We start from the raw sequence: 17,642 nt of genomic DNA on the forward strand, positions 1-17,642 counted from the left end.
ATCTGAGTTTACAAAGTTCTTCAGTTCAGCTTTTTCTGCAATTATTTGTTGCTGTATTAAAAGATGCCTGCAGTAAGAGACATCCCTTATGGTCAGACCCATGGCTTCAGCCATTTCAGGCTCACTGTAACCCTGCATTCCTTCAAGTGTGAGACTGAAGCTCAACACATACAACACCCCTGAATAAGACACCACCACATTCACAAACTATTCCAGAATGAAATCTGAGCCTTCAACTTTTAACCAAGGTGACCTACTTGGGAAAGGGAATTCACTCCAACAGAGGGAGCTGAATGGACAGAACTAGGTTCTGAGCAAACCAAACCTCCAGTTCTACACTCCAAAGTTCATTAAAGCAAGGTTTTATTCTCAACATCCCTGGTCACTTAGACACTGGAGGAAAGAAGTGTCCTTTATTGGCAGCTAAGTCCATTAGGTTACTCAGTACCATCTTTAGCAGGAAACTAAGTGCTCTGGATGGTCCTAAATCTGCTTTTACCACCATTAGAAGTTCCTTAAGCAGAGCAGTAAAAGCTCAACTCATGTAGGTTTGGGTATTTTTAGGTAAGAAAGGCTACTTGCCAGGTTTGACAGACAGATTTCAAGGTTAGTTTCAGATAAGATGTGGAACTTTATTCACAAATGCACTCTTTTGTGGATATTATTTTTAAAAAATAGATTTTATTGCACTTAAAGCATGCCAACTTTAATAAAGTTGCTGGTGTTTTCATATTTTCTCTCTTCTCTTAAAAAATAGAGTTAAAAATAAAAATCAATGCTTCAACTAAACACCATATTGACCAGAGAATGCAACACCAGATCTTTCAAGATCCACCTAGTTGAATGCTTTCACAACTGCTTTTTGAAGTAACTTCTTTTGTAGACAACTATTTCAATTAAGTCATTTAAGGGTTTCACATTGACCTCTTCCTTTAGGTAAGGATTGTAAACCAGAAAAGGATGGAAGAATTACTCAGTGTGTAACTGAAAAACCAAAGTTCTACTCAAAGAGCCACATCTGACAATTGCTAATTTACAACCCAATGAAAAAACAAACATGCACACAGAAAGATGTAGAATCACATAAAGATTAATATTAAAATGGAACATGAGTCACATGTTTAGAGATTCTAGGAAGGCACCAGTGGATAGCATAGGAAGAGTTTTGAGGAACAGCTGGAGAAGAAACATGCCAAGAAATATTCTGTTCAACACACACCTGCAGTGGGAAAAATATCTTAAGACTTCTGAAAGAACAAAGTAATAAAACTTACAAATCACAGCAGCAGAAGAGATTAAATACTTATCAAAAAAACTGAGTTTGTGTACACACATTAAAACTTAATTCCTCCAAGTCCATGAACTCTTTTGCTTCATCTTTTCCTATTTCTTTTGCTTCAGGATTGAAAACTCAAGTGATAGAATTGGTCCAAAATGAAATGGACCCAGAAGCAGCAGAAGGCCAGACTAAGACAGCCTGGCAAGGTTTGCACCTTTTCCCCTTCTCAAAAGGGCTCTGCATTAGTCTCCACACCATGGAGTGGAAGAGAAGCACAGAACTTTGGAGTACAAAACCAGCTTCTCTCCCAGCACCTGAGGCAATGCAGAAGGCAGTGGCTGCTGGAGGGCTCTGCTAACAAACACAGCCATGGGACAGCTAAAATTCACTGTCATCGAGCCACAAAAATGAGTGGATTTGCATCTTGGAATAATATTTTCCCAAGCTATCTGATACCTAAGGAAGGCCTTGCTCAATCAGGTAGCATGTCAGACTAAAACAAACTCTCTTAAAGAAAAGCAAATATTCCAAAGCACAGTGCTACAGGAATAGAGCTTCCCACAAAAAAAAGTTAATCCATGTACACAAAATCCAATGGATGCCCTAATTAAATATGCAGAATCAAGAAGTCTGAATTTTAAGTAGACAGAAGACAAAAGAACTTGTGTCATTCCACAGGCAACTCCCAAGAAAGTCACAAAATGTGCCAGAGACAACAAACGGTCAAGAACAAATTCCTTTTAGTTAAAAAGGGAAAAAAATCCTGTCCCTATATTCATCCAGTATAGAACTGAATTAATTTACCTACTCAAGCCTGCCAATTTTATGTTCTGACTATAGGAGGAATGATTTCAAGTCTATCAGCTAGCAGTTTAATTTTAAAAAATTAAACAGAAAACTGTATTAGCATTTGTCATTATGTACAAAGCCAGAGCTTTATGAAGGAAGAACAGAAACAGAACAAGTGTAGAACAGGAGACAGTAACTGTCTGCTCAAAGGTTCCCACTGATCCTGACAGAAGCATAAGGACAACACAAGATGTTTGTATGGTTAGTTCTTCCTGCTATACTTTCCATGCCATTTGTTATCAGATTGTGTGTAGTATCTCTCTAGAGACAGACATCTGCATACCAAAAACCCTCTGAACAAGCAGAACTATGATATCAAAGTTGTCAGTAAAATGTGGAGTCAAATCACGGAAGCCCCAGAAGTAGGATCAGATCTGAAAGCTGTTCTGCAGCCAGCACTCTCCCAGTACTGCTCACTGCCCCAGAGCCCAGCAGGAATCATCCTGGGGCCCTTTTAACTCAACTTTCCTGAAACACACACGCACACATGGCCACACACTAATGAACTTCAGAATGTATTCAGCCAAAGCCTTTAGCCACTTAAACATTACAGCCATGTGTGGTTGCTGGGGTTTTTTAAAGCTTAAAAGTAAATGTTATTAGGAATAACAACTTACCAGTACTTCAACCAAGAGCAGCTATTTTGCTTACAGTGTGTCAATCAATTCCTCAACACATCTGTAGGGAAAATGGGATATTAAAACACTTCAATTAAAATAAATTTAAAAAAAATAGAGATCTAGACTTTAAGGTCTACAAGACCAAGCATTAGCTTTTATTGCATCATATAAAAATAAAAACAAAAACAAGCATTCCCAGCTCACGGCATGTGCTACAGAAATTATTTATATAAAAGAAATTTAAAGTACTGCTAAGGAACCTGCTATTAAAGAACCTGTAAACCACCCAAGAAATTCAGACCCAGTCCACAAATTCACCGAGAAAAAACATTAAAAATATATTCTTTGAAGTTTTTGAAAAAGATCAATCAGGCATGAAATGGAAGCATGCTTAAGCAAACTGACTTGACTTTCACAACAGAAAATGAAATACTCATTTTGTTGAGAGAAGGTATCAGCTGGATGCAGGGCAATTATGTAACACATTTACGTGGAACAAATTATCTACTCTATCTCCAAGTTACTCATGTATGGGCAAGGTCCAAATGTGGAAACTGGACTCAGAAAACGCCTATTGGCAATTTGTATCAATAAATTCTTAATCACAGTTACCTTAAGCAAAGGTAGCAGGATTAAAGGCCTAAAACAACTCATGAATCCTCTTCTTACTGTAAAGTTCAACTACATGAAATTCACCATTCAAGTTTATCCTCCTGACACTTCTCCCGTAATATCTCAGCATCTACTTATATTGAAATATAGCCTCAAGTACATAAAAATTAATGAGCCTGTCCAGTGACAGTATAGTGTGCAATCCTCTAAATTTTTCTCTTCCATTTGACAGCTACTCAAATGTGTAGAAAGAAAGATGGAACCAGGATTGTAATTTCTCTGTTGATGTAATTTACTTGAAACTCTTATCTCGGAAAAAGCCTTTAAAAAGGGAAATAAAAAAAATACAGCACTAGACTGGCAGAAGCACGTAAAATATCCTAATGCATGTGAAATGAGAGGTTTAAAAGTGTATTAATGATATTTTAACATGTATTTGAATGTGCACAAGCAGCTGCTATTAAATGGAAGCACAGAACTTCTGTGGAGTGCCCATCCACCATTTTAGAAGAAACACAACATGGCTGCTGAACTCTGATCAGCCATGAGGCATCCACCAGTCATCTAAGGCATGAAAAATGAACCAGAGTTACTTAGACCCTTTCAAACATTTCATTCAAAAAAGGCCAGTTAGAAACTACCATCTAATATATGAAGACAGGTAAAGTTAATGACTGCAAGACTCAGTTTACAGTTCTCAGCCATTTTTAATAATTTACAACACATCCTTCCAAGCTGGTTCTTGTTTTCTTTAGTTCTAGACCAAGTACACAGCTAGGGTAGTTTGACAGAAACTTTAATGAAGGTATTTAATATGGCTGTCACAAAGCACCTTGAAGACAGCCTTATGAAGACTCCACAGTTTTGTTCTTTGACCGCAGCATATTTGTGCAAAAGCAATCTTTTGTCTGTCAGAGTAGTATCACGTAGTAGTGACACTTCTCTTCTTGGAAGTAAATGGATGAACCAAACAATGAAGTTCTGTAAAAGCAGCATGAGGATGCTGATATTACATTTCATTCACATGAGTTATTTTTTCACTATTATAGAATATACCCCTGTATTTTGAGTTTTAATTTTAACATCCAAAACACATTCTCTCAAACTACAGAATAAATCACCAAAGCTACAGGTTTATGCCACGAGCCAGAACCAGAGCTCGGAAACGCAAGTCTTGGCTGAAAAAAATTAACCTTTCATTTTAACAGCCGTATTCCCTGTATCTAATGTCAAAATCTTTTCATCAGACTACTCGCTGTAATTGCTATAGCCTGTGTGATTAAAAAAATCCCTTATTTAAAAATAAACACGAATTTACTCTAAGTAATCTAATAGCTATGGCTTATTTTTGTTTTAGAATTACAGAAGTACAGTTTAAAATTACTTGGAAGTTCAGTTCAGCCTACGCCACACAAAACATGCCCAGCCTCATAGGCCCATGGCTCCTTTCCCCAGAGACTGGCACTAGCCATCACACAGGGCATTTCCTTTTACAGCAAGGGGCAAGGTCAGATACCCAAAAGCTATCACATTTTCTCTTGTATTCATTATTTAATTAACAAAGTATTTTGGTAAAAACGATGTGTATCACCACAGTGATGTTCTTGCACGTAGGCTGTCAATGCTACCAAAATCTATTCTATGGCAATACTTAACATGGGTTTGTATCCCCACAGAAGAACAGCTTCCTCTGAAAAGGTCTGGACTCAACCTGAGACTCTCCCGACCCCCTCAATCCTCACAAGCACACTGTAACATAGTGAACTTGGAACTTCCCTCAAGTCCCAGTAGTGTGCATCTAACCCACTGAGGTCTACTTAACCTACAGCTGAAGCCACTGTTAGGTGAAAACAAGTTGTCCTCGCAAGAAAAGGCAGCTCGGAAGAGCTCACAAAAGGGACAGTTAAAACTGCTTTTATTGTAATGTCCATGCAGCACAATCAGCATCAGGACAACACTGGAAAGACGTAAGACCGTTAAGATCAAAGTGCTCAATTTCATAGTTACCATAAAATGCTCAGGTCAGCCAAGATCTGCTCCTAAGCACTGAGTTTTTAATTTTTACTTTTCTACCTTTTTTTTTTTTTTTTTAAGAGCAGGTCAGTTAGAAATTGCAGATTCAGACATTTCAGAATTTAATATCAGGACTGTAAATTGAGTCTGACATGTTTAATCCCATCCCTATTATCAGACTTTTGTGTGACCCAGGCTGGTCTTGCCTTTATCAAGAGACTATGCAGTATCTGTGGTTTTTTACCCTCTAAATTGAAAGTTTAGATTTGCGTGGGATTTTAGATATGCCCTGTTGTTCTGAAGGTATGAGATGATTTCTAACACGAAGTTCTAGCTCTCACACTTCCCATCAGATAGCCACACAACGAAGTTGCAGGAACATACTGACGGATCACCTTGCTCGTTAGCTGTGTTGGCTGCAGGACATCCATGATGGTGGCACATGTCCAATATCTATAAATATAATTTGAACTCTACCTTGCACATCAGCAGTGACTCACTGCAGATAAAGGTTTATTACAACCTGAAACGACATTGGTGTAAAGCTTATGGAGGACTGTGCACGATCTCTTTTCTATTAAGAGACTGAAGGCTTCATCCAAGCCATAAAAAACTCAGCTGCACTCAGGTGGGGACTCACAACTGTACTCTTTGGTTATCATGATAAATTATGTAACTTTAAAAAGCAAGTCATCAAAAGTATTTTTGGGAATCCTGATAAATGTGTGCTCATGAAGTCGCCTTACACTTGGAGGTCCTGAGTACGCACCAAAGTACATGAGCGTGGTAAGCTGTGAAAAGGAGCCAGTTAAAACAGGCAAACAGGATCCCCCACTTCTAATTACAGAGTGGTGAAAGTCTGACTCAAAGGCAACATGGTACTCTGATCCTAAATGTACAATCTGAACTGCAAAAACAAAAAATAAACATTAAAAAGCTGCTTTGTTTATACTGCAAGGAGGAGAGCAAGATACTCGTAACAAGCTGGTACTACTTCAGGCTTTTAGAATAAAATTTACACCAAAACTAGAATTTTTAAGTTTATTGTGTAAACAACTTCTTGAAAAAGAAAAGCTTTTAAGTGTCCCTTGAACTAAGGAAACGCATTGCTGAAGTTTGATTAGACAACATCCTTAGGAGATGACAATCCTTTGGCTTCACCACATGTCAACATGGTCATAGCAGATAGTTACAAAGTTGTACTTGTGAGTGACCATAAAAGTCTTCAAAGATGCAGGAGACATTCAGATTCGTGTAGTGGTACACACTAACAATTTCCAAATGCACTAAGCTCGAAAGAAAATAAATTCAACAAGGTAAAACACTGAAACTTAAATGTTTAATTTTTATTTTGATGAAGTGTTTCCACAATAATTTAAAAACAGAAAGCACAAACAAAGCCCCACAACACAACGTAACATACCTGGCACGCACAGTACAGAATTTTGCTCAAGGTGTTTTGCCCAACCAGTCATCTGAATCTTTGGAAGATCAATATCCAGTAATACTCCTTAAAGGGAAAAAAAAAAAACAAAAACAACAAAACCAGGTTTGTCTGAAACAAGGTATAGACAAGCTTTTTAAGTCCTAACATTCTTGACCAACAAACTTTCTGAAAACATGTAAAGGAAATGTCTTTGAATAAATAAAAGTTTTCCCAACAGTACAAAACCAATATTCTGTCATTGCTAATCATTAACAGGTCCCCCAAAAATTTACTTCTCTGTGAATCTCTGATGTCTTGGTTTAATGCTTTCATATACAAATTCTACAATTTTCCCAAACGTTAATGCTACAAACTCATTACGTATAAAACCTCAGTCATTTTCTAAGTTTAATGCAGATTTTCACTGGTAAAATGGGACATACAGAACTTCAGTTTATATACAAATACTGTCCTTTTCCATCAAATACAATGCATATACATATGTACCCAGATATAAATATGAGCAATCCATCTATTAAATAGCCTTAGTAAACTGAAATTTATACCCAAACAGCACACAAACATGACATTATATGAAGACAGTCTACCTCTAACTGCAAAGAAAAGCTTTCTGGAAATCCAGACAATTTATAAAATGCGTCCCCTCCTTATAAAAGTGATTTTTTTTTTTCCCTTCCCATCTGCACGGTAGCAAAAAGGCAAATTCCAGTTTCAAAAAAATAACAAGGAAATTAACATATTAACACAAGACATAACTGTTCTTACCTAAGAAAAATAAGGCATGAACGAATCCTCTGGAAGCCAGTCAGGAAATACAGTTCTGTTCATGAAATTCTACCTGAAAAAACAAAGCACGGAAATTTTCAGTATTTTGCTTTAGAAAATCAGCTTAAGTCATATGCCAGAAATCTATTAATCTTTAGATAATTAATAAGTCAGGAAAAACTTATAATCACAGTAGCTCTCTTTCGAACTGAACTCTAAAAATAAAAGTATGAGTGGCTGTACATTCCTGGCTGAAGAAAAACCCACTGGAAAGGAGTGAATGACATACAACACGCATGATCTGTGTTTTTCATGAATAACTGCAGTCTGCTCTTCTGTCTCCCACTACTTCAATTTTGAAAGACTTAAAGCTAAAATGGCAATTTTAGATTTCTTTAAACTGAGTAATTTATCACACAATATCTCTCAGCCCTTTTACTTTTTTTTCCACATTAAAGTCTTTAGAAGTAGGCTATGCAAAATTAAATAAAACCCCTACTGATAGCAAGGTTATTTTAAAATGGCTTCTGTCATCAGCTTCTCTGAATTTTAAGTCCTAAGTTACTTCACCTCCAAAAAAACATCTTTCTTGCCCTTTAGAATACAGTTTTAAAGCCTTCAGCTTCTTTAACCTTTAATCAGAACTCGAACTATGCTTTTTAGCACAAGGAAAACTATATTTGCACTACCTCTAGCCAACTTTTCTTGTCTTTTGTGAAAAGCCGTAACATTTTATTTTACAGCAATTACATTTATCACCAGCACAACTTCATACTCTAGAAGTGTGGAATTATTCTGTAAATCTACAATTTTAAAAGATATTTTAATGCTGGATTAAAAATTCAAACCCCTACATCTTAAATATAAAAAGACCGACACAGAACTATTAAATAAAATACATTATTAATTATAAGTAATTTATTTTCTGGACTATTACCTGCTATTTTATATTCAGCTGTTGAAAGAAACCAGTCAAAACTATTTAAAATTTATCCTCTAATATACTTAAGACAAATCCAGCAGACACCCACCTAAAGCTAGAACTTTCTTTAGGGCAAAGTGTGTATGCCAGAACCTGTTCTACACTGCAGAACTGTTGCTGGGCTTATAAAACCACCATAATCAAATCTAAATTTAAGACACCGAACACTTTGCAAAAAGGTGACAGAAGTACAATGGTTGGTGAAACCTATTTCCAAAAAAAAAAAAAAAAAAAAAAAGGGATAACTTCAATTGTTGGAATAACAGATTCTTATTTGCAGAGGAAGTACCGAAAAATGTAGATTTACCTTCAACTGCAGTGTTTAAAATCGGCACGGAGTTTTATAACCTTGCACAAGCATACAACATTAAAATCCAACAAATACGGCTATCCACAACCTCTAATTAAAACTCAAGTTATTAGTGTTTACCTCTTGCTCTGCTACAGAGACTTTTTATACATTTAGAATTACAATTTTACCCTTAAATTGATAATTGCTGAACGCGAGCCAACCCAAAACAAACGTCAGCCATTACATTTAAACTTGCATTTTTAGAAAGTCTTGCAATAGGTGTTGTACAACTTCTAAATTACCAGAACACAGAAACGATGATTAAAATGTTTTGTACAGAGAAGTAACTGTGAGGTCTCCGAAGTAACTATAAACTGAATAATAGAAACAAACCTGATAACCATTAAATGTTTTTAAAAGCTCTCAATGCCAGACACAAACTCATCTGTTTCCTTATTGTGTAATTCCTATTTAAGTAACTCTGTTCTTTTTGTAGTGTCGTCTAAATCACAACTGTAGTATTTTGCCAACTTTAAACTGTAGACTTGGCATGACCGAGCTGTGTTTTTCTCAAGCTTTTAAGTTTCTATATTGCCGTTTTAACTGCAAAATCAATTTTGCACGTAATTCCCAAGAGTTTGGTTTTAAACTTCTGCACCTGAATTGCTGTTTCTACAGTGAAGTCAATTTCTCTCCATTGTTTCATAAAGTACCAATCTGTCTCATCCGCAGCCTGTTTCTCTCTTACTGGTTTACAAAGAGTTAAAAGCCAACACCCCACAAAAAAATCACTCCAAGTTTTATTTTTAAGAGAAAAGGACATGGCGTCTTTGTTCTTAGAAACTACGAAAACATATCGCTATCCGACCAGCGACGGGCAAGTAACACAGATACGAAGCTAAACATTTCAGTGATGCTGTCGTACAGCCTTCACCTCTCCCCCCTCCCTCCAGTGCTGCATTGGAGTTCCAGGCTGGTTTGCAGATACCCCCCTGGCAGGCTGCGCTGGGGGAACGGGTCTGCAGCCCCCCCTGTGCTGGGTGCTGCACAAGGGAGCCAAAACCCGCCGCTGCTCCCCCCGGGGCTGCACCGGGGACGGGGCGTGCGGAGTCCCCCGGCCGCTGCAGGAGAGGGAAGGCAGCGCCCGCAGCCGCCGAGGGTCACCGGGGCTCCCCGTGTCCCGCCGCTCCCCCTCAGCCCAGCCCGGTCTCGGGCACGGGCGGGGGTCCCCGAGGGTACCCGCAGGTCCCCTCGGCGAGCGGCGCGGGGGGAAGGGGGGGGCAGGGGGAGGCAGCGCCCCCTCCCCCTCCCGGCTCCAAGGACATTTTGTTTTTCCTCCCAAGGACAAAGGACAATGAGGAGCCCAAAGACTCCGGCACTTACCCGGCGAAGAGCAGCCCCGCTGGCAGGCACCCGGGGCCCCGAGGACGGGGCGCTGCTGCCGGCTCTCCCTGCCCGCGGTCAAGGGCAGCCCCGCGCCCGCCCGGCGAGGGAGCGGCGCGGGCAGGGCTCCGCAGCCCGGCGCCATTGCTGCCCGACCGTCGGCAGCGCCGCTCGGCAGCCCAGCTCGCCGCCCTCCGAAGCCCCGGAGCCCACAGAGTGCCGGGCCCGATTTGGCGCCCGAGAGCGGCGCCGAGGGCGCTCGCCGGGCGTCCCCGGTGCGAGCGGAGGGGAGAGCGCCGGGAGACGGGCGGGAGCTGCGGCTGCTCCCCGGCCATCTTGTGCCGTGTGTGTGAGGGAGCCTCCGCCGTCTCCTCTCAACTCCTTGCTCCCCTCCCCCCGCACAACATGGCCGCCCGGTCGCTCCTCACTGCGGCGGGGAAGGGGCGGCACCGCGCGCGCGCCCCGCCCCTCCCCGCGCCGCCCCTCCTCGCGCTCGGCTGCGCGCGCGCCGCGCGCCGCTCCCCATTGGCCTCTCCCCGCCCGGGCCCCGCGCGCGCCGCCGCCGCCGCCTCCCATTGGCTCCCGCCGCCTCCTCGCGCGCCGGCCGCAGCAGCCGCCCCTCAGGGGGAGGCGGGAGCGGGAGCGGGAGCGGCCGCCGCCCCCTCGCAGCCCCACCTGGCCGGGCCGTCCCACCTGTGCTGCCCCAGCGCAGCCCTGACCCCGCTCGGCCCGACGCCGGAGATTCCTCCTGCCCCCGCCCGCCTGCACTCACACACGGCGGGGTTCGGCCCCCTGAGGTGCTGCTGGCGCCCCTCATCACGCGGCCCCGCTTGCCGCCATTCCACAAACACCACCTCTGTTACCAGCCCTTGACTGGAGCACAGCAATCCAGTCACCTGCCTGTCTGCCACATCATCCCCCGTTACTGCTGCTCACAAACAGCACAGACGCACAAATGAAACTAGGTATCCTGCTTTTTTCAGTCAACACCATAGAAACTCTCTGGTGTGCCAGCCTCCCCAGGACACTTGTCTCGTATTTTGACTACAGCCATGGAAACCAATATGGAAAGGCATCCCTCTCATTCCTGGTCACTTTCATGCTCCTCTGCAAGATGCATACGCAGAAAACATGACAAAACTAGTATTTATACACTTCAGCAGTCATTGAATGAATGTGCACCTTTCACCTTCTTTCATTTGCCCAGCTGACTCCATCCATTAAAAGAAGAAATAAATTATCTAAGTCTCCCTTTTTCATATTAATGAGCCTGGGTAATTACGACAGAATTAAACTAAAAATACTTCAAATTATTACAGAAAGCCTCAGGATCCAGTCTGGCACTTGAGATCATGCAGTTTGACTTTGGTAGCTCTCTCCTGAGTCCTGGAAAAACCACAAGGAAGTGGCCAGCTGAAAAGAATCAATCCCTATGATTTTGAGCCAAGAGATGTATTTTCTTTCAAAATACAGAGAAAAGCTGACCTTGTTTATGGGATAGCAGGGGATATCTACCACTTGTGGGCAGTGGGATAAGGTGTTACCATCCTCAGAGAAGGGATGGTGGTGACCCACAGAAAGGTGCCACAGCACGGGAACCTCCAGTCAAGGAATCAGTGGTACTTTGAAAGAGCCAATGCAGCTTCTCACTGAAAAGGGGAAAAAGGCCTTTTTTATTTCCCTTTTACAAGAAGAATTATTGAAGTTCTGGTCTAGGGAGACTATGGATAGCAGAAAGCCTGTTCTGCAACTTCATTCCCATTTAGATTCCTGCAAAGGCCAATCCTCTTGCCCTCAGTGGAACTGCTCCCACATAACTGTATCTAAAGGTGCTTGCACAGACAGAACCCAGATGCTGTCCTCCTTGGAAAACCACCAGCAGTGAAAAAAGGGGGGAGGATGAGCAGGATCCTGATGAAACTAGGGTGCAGCAACAGCACTTCTCCTTATGTCAGCATTTTCAGACAATCCTGCATGGTAAAACTTCACAGCAAGGACCAAGATTAGAAATTCCGTGTACAATTTCCAGCCTTTCTCTTGGTTCTTCCCAAAACACAAGTACTTTCCTAGAAGAATATATGTGTAATCACTTGCAATAACCACATGAAAGGGAGAAAAGAGATCAGGACTTCTAGACATAATTGTGCCTTGTAAGAGTAGTGTGATTCCAGTCAGGAGAGTTTAAGATTATACCTGAACAAGATGCAACCTGTGTGCTCAGACTGTTATCTGATTTTCTCTAACTATACCAGACTGTCTAGTGTAATAGACTGTTCCTCTTCAAAAAAAAAACAAAACCCAAACTCTATGTATATCTATAGACAAATGTTTTTTGGAAGTCTCTTACTCTATTGCTGCTACATGTAACCAAAAAATTGCTCAAAGTCTAATATCTCCATTAAATATGTGCAGCACTGCTCTTTTGCTTCCTGGACACCAAGACTTGAAGCAGCTCCAAAAAACATCACATGAATATTCATGACCTTCTCTGTTCCTTGGCCCTGAGTGAGTTGCATGGAGGTGAACACAAGTACAGTCACTCTCTGAGGAGCCATGTCTCCCCTCACACAGTGTTGCTGTTCCTTATCAGGAACAGACTGTTTGCATTCTTCTTCCTAATGAAAGAGTGGAACAAAATTCTCATTCCTACTGCCTCTGCAGTTACCCCATTTTTTCCCTGCTAATTTCAGCATTTCTACACTGCAATTTCCTCTATGAAGTTCATTCCTTCTCTTTCAGATGATACACTCTCTTCTTTGTGTATCATTAGATGAAACACTTCAGCCATGTTTAATGAACCACATGTCTGAAAATAATGACACAAGTTAATGTTTCCATTACTAATTTGGGAACTATTTTCTGAGATTGTATCTGTAGCTGGAATTTCAGATGGAGGAACAGAACCTGACTTTCTGGTACTCTATTTTTTTTCTAGAACCTTTCTTCCTTCCCCCAGCCCCATGTTATTATCCCTTAGGGACAACATACAAAGGCACACTGTGATCCCCTTCCCCACCTGTCCAACTTGCCCTCTGTACCAGAGGACACCAAAGGACTGCTGAAACAGTTTATGCTTTGTTATACAGTGCAAACCACAGATCTTGGAGACACAAATATAATGGAAAGGCAAATATTGGACAAAATGGTTGGAAAGGCAAATATTGGAGAAAATGGTTAAGTATTGTATCCACTTTCTGAAGTACAAAACTGGAGTCTAAACAAGACTAAGAAATATCACCAAACCTTTCTCCAAAACTCTCACTTTTCAGAAGAAATCAATGCCAATTTCCTAGGCTCTAGGCCAAACAGAATAGTTTGGATTACTTGGACAGAGAATATTCAAACAGGATGTGGAATGCCCTTTGAGCACAGCGAGCTGTTTGTGGCAGGCATTTAACTTCCTGTGAACTGGGTGTTTATAGAAGTTGTCACTTTGTCCTGAGTCAAGCAAGTGCTCTATTTTCAGATTTTGTACATAACCTGTAACATGTTGGTCAAACAAACAATCTGTTGGGTTTTTCCCCCTTCTGTTTCCTTCCTGAGTAATTCATTATTAAAATCACAGTAGCTGCTCAGGTAGATACAAATTCACCCTCTGAGGTGGAACCACATTCCCTGCATGACTGGTGAAGATGATTACGGTGTATTGATCTCAGCTAAAGCTTTTCGCCACTGTCACAAGACAAGCAATAAACTCAGCATCAGCAAGGATAAAACTCAGTTCTAGCAATGAAGTCTTTCTGTTCATTCTGCTCCAAGTCTGGAACGGGACTGAAATCCAGACTTTTGCTCCAGCCGATAATGAATAATTGCAAACACATCGACACATCTAAAGAGAACTTTTACATATGCCCTTTATGTTCATAGGCTTTAACACTGAAAACTGAGATTATGTTAATAAGGGGGGTTTGCTGGCACTTTTATGGGGCTCATGTTCAGAATGAAGAACCTTGTGAGCAGCAAGAAAAAGATTTATTACCATGAATAATTAGAAACAAATTCTTATCAGTGTTATAAACATATGGTAAAGACAAAAAAAAATCAGTCTAAGCCAAACCCCAGAGTTTTTCAATTTATTCAAAATGAAGCAATTTTAACCAAGATTCAGCTCTTTCTATTCCTGCTCTCAAAGAAAAATAAGTTAGTAATAAAAAGTATAAAGACAAAATGGAAGTCAGAAATGGATTCAACATATTTTGTGGGATTTAATGGTCTCTCCTAAGCAAATTTTTAACTTGTTGGTCATAATGTATCAAGGAGTCAGTACTGTTACTGACACGTGATCTTGTGGCATGAGCTCAAATTTTAGATCTAAGAGCTCCTTAACAACCGACACACCTCGCTGTTTCAGTTTTGCATGAGTTCCTGTATACAATAAAGCAAATAACAGACCAGCAACTATTGTCTAGTGAGAGGATTAATTAGTATGCTTTGTATTAACTCCACTAGGGAATATACATACATTTTTCTTGGGAAATCAAATCCACTTTTCTTAAGGAGGTTTGAGACTTGAAGCTCTTTGTTTTTATTACAGATCATCTTCAAACTAACCCTTGTTGCCATCTTAACTGGCAATGTATTTATGCTGTATTTGGTCTAACACAGCTATTGCCTTAAATGGCAATAGCTTTGAGATATAAGAAAAGTCAGAAAGATGCAGTTGTCCTTATTTTCATAAAATCTTATGAAAGTTTAAAACTCTAGACTGTTCCAAGCCTAAACAATGTGGGTGATTGGATAATAACATTTTTAATTGCTTCTTGAAGTGAAACACTGGAGCTTGGAACAACAAATCTGTTTCTTTACCCCTTTTTGAGCCCCTGCTTCTTGTATGCTGTTTTTTCAAGGTCACCTTTTACGTAACAAACTATTCTGCTTGGCTTGGAAAACTTTTATAAGAGCACTGGGACATGGAAGAAAAATACTGACCCTTTTACCTGCCTCCACTTAGACACTGGCATTTATAAAAGTGTTAACAAGGTATTACATATCCCCTTGCATGAAAAAAAAATTATGATGCAACTTTGCTTACTGCTGACATCACCTTTGAAAGCAAATAAGAAACTGAAGTGCACCTTCCCAGGGACTGTAATTCAGAGGTAGGGCACACCAAGGCAGGTGCTGTGCCCTGGCTTACACACTCAAACTGATGGAAACTTGCAGGATTGGAACCACACAAGGATTAGATGTGGTGACAGGGTTTAAAATCACTTTAAAAGGTAGGAGCTGCAAGCAGTGTTCTTTATCTCACCATTCCAGCTGGAAATAAGAGTCTGCAGAGTCATGGGAGTGTTTTGTGGTCATTGTTTTATAAAGAGTTTGTTTAAAAAAAAACCACAAAGCATAAGCACAATTAAGAAAGCCTAATCCCATCTTCGATTTCAAAATAGATATTGTTCTCCCATTTTCCAATATGTTATGGAATTGTTACATAAAGAGTCAGAACATTTTATAACTTTTAAGCCAAATCTTCAGAATATCTGGATTGTAAATGTAGCTGCAAAATTATATTTTTAGAAGATATAGACAAGGAAATTAATTTTTTGTAAGTTCAGATAATTTGAAGTTCTAACATGATTACTTCCTTATTCACATTTAAAGCTCATTTTCCAGAGGCATTTACCTGACCATCTTAAAACTTACTTCCTGCAAACAAAAGCCAGTAAAGCTTGATTACTTAAGTGTTTGAGGAATATGATCAGAAAAGGGAAAACATGTTTAGCACATATATGTGTTTACACGTTAAAATCGAGGGAAAAAAGTTCCAAGTATAAGCTCTAATTTTTATTTTTACTCACTCTCCATTGGAGTTAGTAGAGACTTTGGAAAGTTATTATGATGATTGTAACAACAACTGCATTTTCTTGGTAAATCTCCTTGGAGTTTTGGAAGCAAAGGGTTTCATACCAGCCTTGCAAACATGAGGAATTTCACTCAGATTGAACAAGATAAATTACAGCTACTCTAGAATGAAAAGAAAAACAGCCCAGGCCTCCAAAACTGCAAGTATAGAACTGGGATTTTTATTTCAAGCAAGTTTCAAGCCTGTTTCTATAATGATCTTCATTTTCGTCTCCCGTGTGCAGGTAGCACCATAGGGCATTTATTGATTGTTATATAAAACTTGACAAAATGATGCATTATTCAGTAAATTGCCACATGCAGGGAAAAGATACCTTTTTTTCTGAAATCTTACAAGCATATACTTTTTATTTCACAGACAGTATGACAAAGCACTGAATCACCCTGTTGTAATGCATCAGATACACAAAAGAGTAGTAGTTTGTAGTGCTCAAAACAAACCTCTTCCTATTTGCCAATATTTGCTAGATGTGGAGTCCAATCAATTTTTGCTGTAATGATGCACCAACACACTTAGATTAGAATTCACCTGAACAGAAACAACTCCTGTGTCAGGCTGATGTTTCCCATGAGCTTTTGTATTTTCTTCCTACAGTCAATTCATTATAAAGTGGCTCCTGCCAGAGCTTTACCGAACTCAAGAGAGCTCATCAGCCTGGGGACTCGGGCAGCTCTGGGCACCAGGCACATAAACTCTGGAGCTCCCAGCTTTAACTGTTGCAGACAAGAGATTTTCATAGTGAAACAAATACTCCCCCTCTCTCTGACCAAGCTGTTAAGGATAACAATTTTTTCTCAGCTTAAAACCATTCCCACTGCACTTTTTTTTTTAATAGTCAAAGTTTTGTATTACGTAGTGAGCTGTGCCAAAACATAAGCAGCCCTAGAAAACACTGTTGGTACAATTCTGACACAAAATTAGGTCACTGGCTTTTTGTGCAATTAAAGCAGCAGAGCAAATACAAGACATCTTGGCTGAGCCACGCACAGTGCTTGATCACCACCTGAAAAATCTGACTGCCAGCTTCGTTGCCATTTCACCCAGAGGAAGATCCCAACAAGGTTCTATGTGTCCAAAATAAGATTTATTTTCTTCAAGATTTAATCATGCATCTAACCAGAATCTGCTTCTCTCTACAAATGTGTCTTAAGTGTAGAAACCTTTACTTTAATGATGAAACCTGAGATTTTGATCTCTTTTTGCTACTCCAAGCACATGGGACATAAGTTATGTGTCTGTGCCTTTAATTCAGGGCTGAGTAATTACATTTAGGCCCGTGGAATCACTCCAATTTTTTCTTGTGTCTAAACCGAATGTTGTCCTAAGGATTTGGAAGCACATGAAGTGAATTTAGGGATGAGCATGTATGGTAGTACTTGGAAAATGCAACTGAAATGAGCTAATTCAGTCTGTAGAAGGGAGAGAAAACCTGAAGCAGAGGTCTAAATTTCAAGAGTAGAGCGAACACGTTGTAGCTTTGCACCTACAGATATAATTGCATAACCATTCCTTTAATTTTCCCCAACACTTATTTTTC

At 40.3% G+C, this 17,642-nt stretch overlaps 1 protein-coding gene across 8 annotated transcripts in view; it reads right to left on the minus strand.

Moving 5' to 3' along the window:
• CHD2 (chromodomain helicase DNA binding protein 2) overlaps positions 1-17,642 on the minus strand; it is an 87,052-nt gene that overhangs the window by 60,006 nt on the left and 9,404 nt on the right. For 5 of the 8 annotated variants that reach the window (XM_079318163.1, XM_079318164.1, XM_079318157.1 and 2 more), the window contains exons 1-4: positions 10,243-10,696; positions 7,586-7,658; positions 6,797-6,883; positions 2,746-2,806 (exon numbers count right to left, since the gene is read on the minus strand). The gene's annotated coding sequence lies outside the window, so the exon portion shown is untranslated. Of the gene's footprint in view, positions 1-2,745; positions 2,807-6,796; positions 6,884-7,585; positions 7,659-10,242; positions 10,697-17,642 lie in introns of those variants that run through there. The other 3 variants (XM_079318160.1, XM_079318161.1, XM_079318159.1) reach the window with 1 other exon arrangement.

Source organism: Erithacus rubecula (assembly GCF_903797595.1).
Source record: "Erithacus rubecula genome assembly, chromosome: 14".
NCBI lineage: Eukaryota > Metazoa > Chordata > Aves > Passeriformes > Muscicapidae > Erithacus > Erithacus rubecula.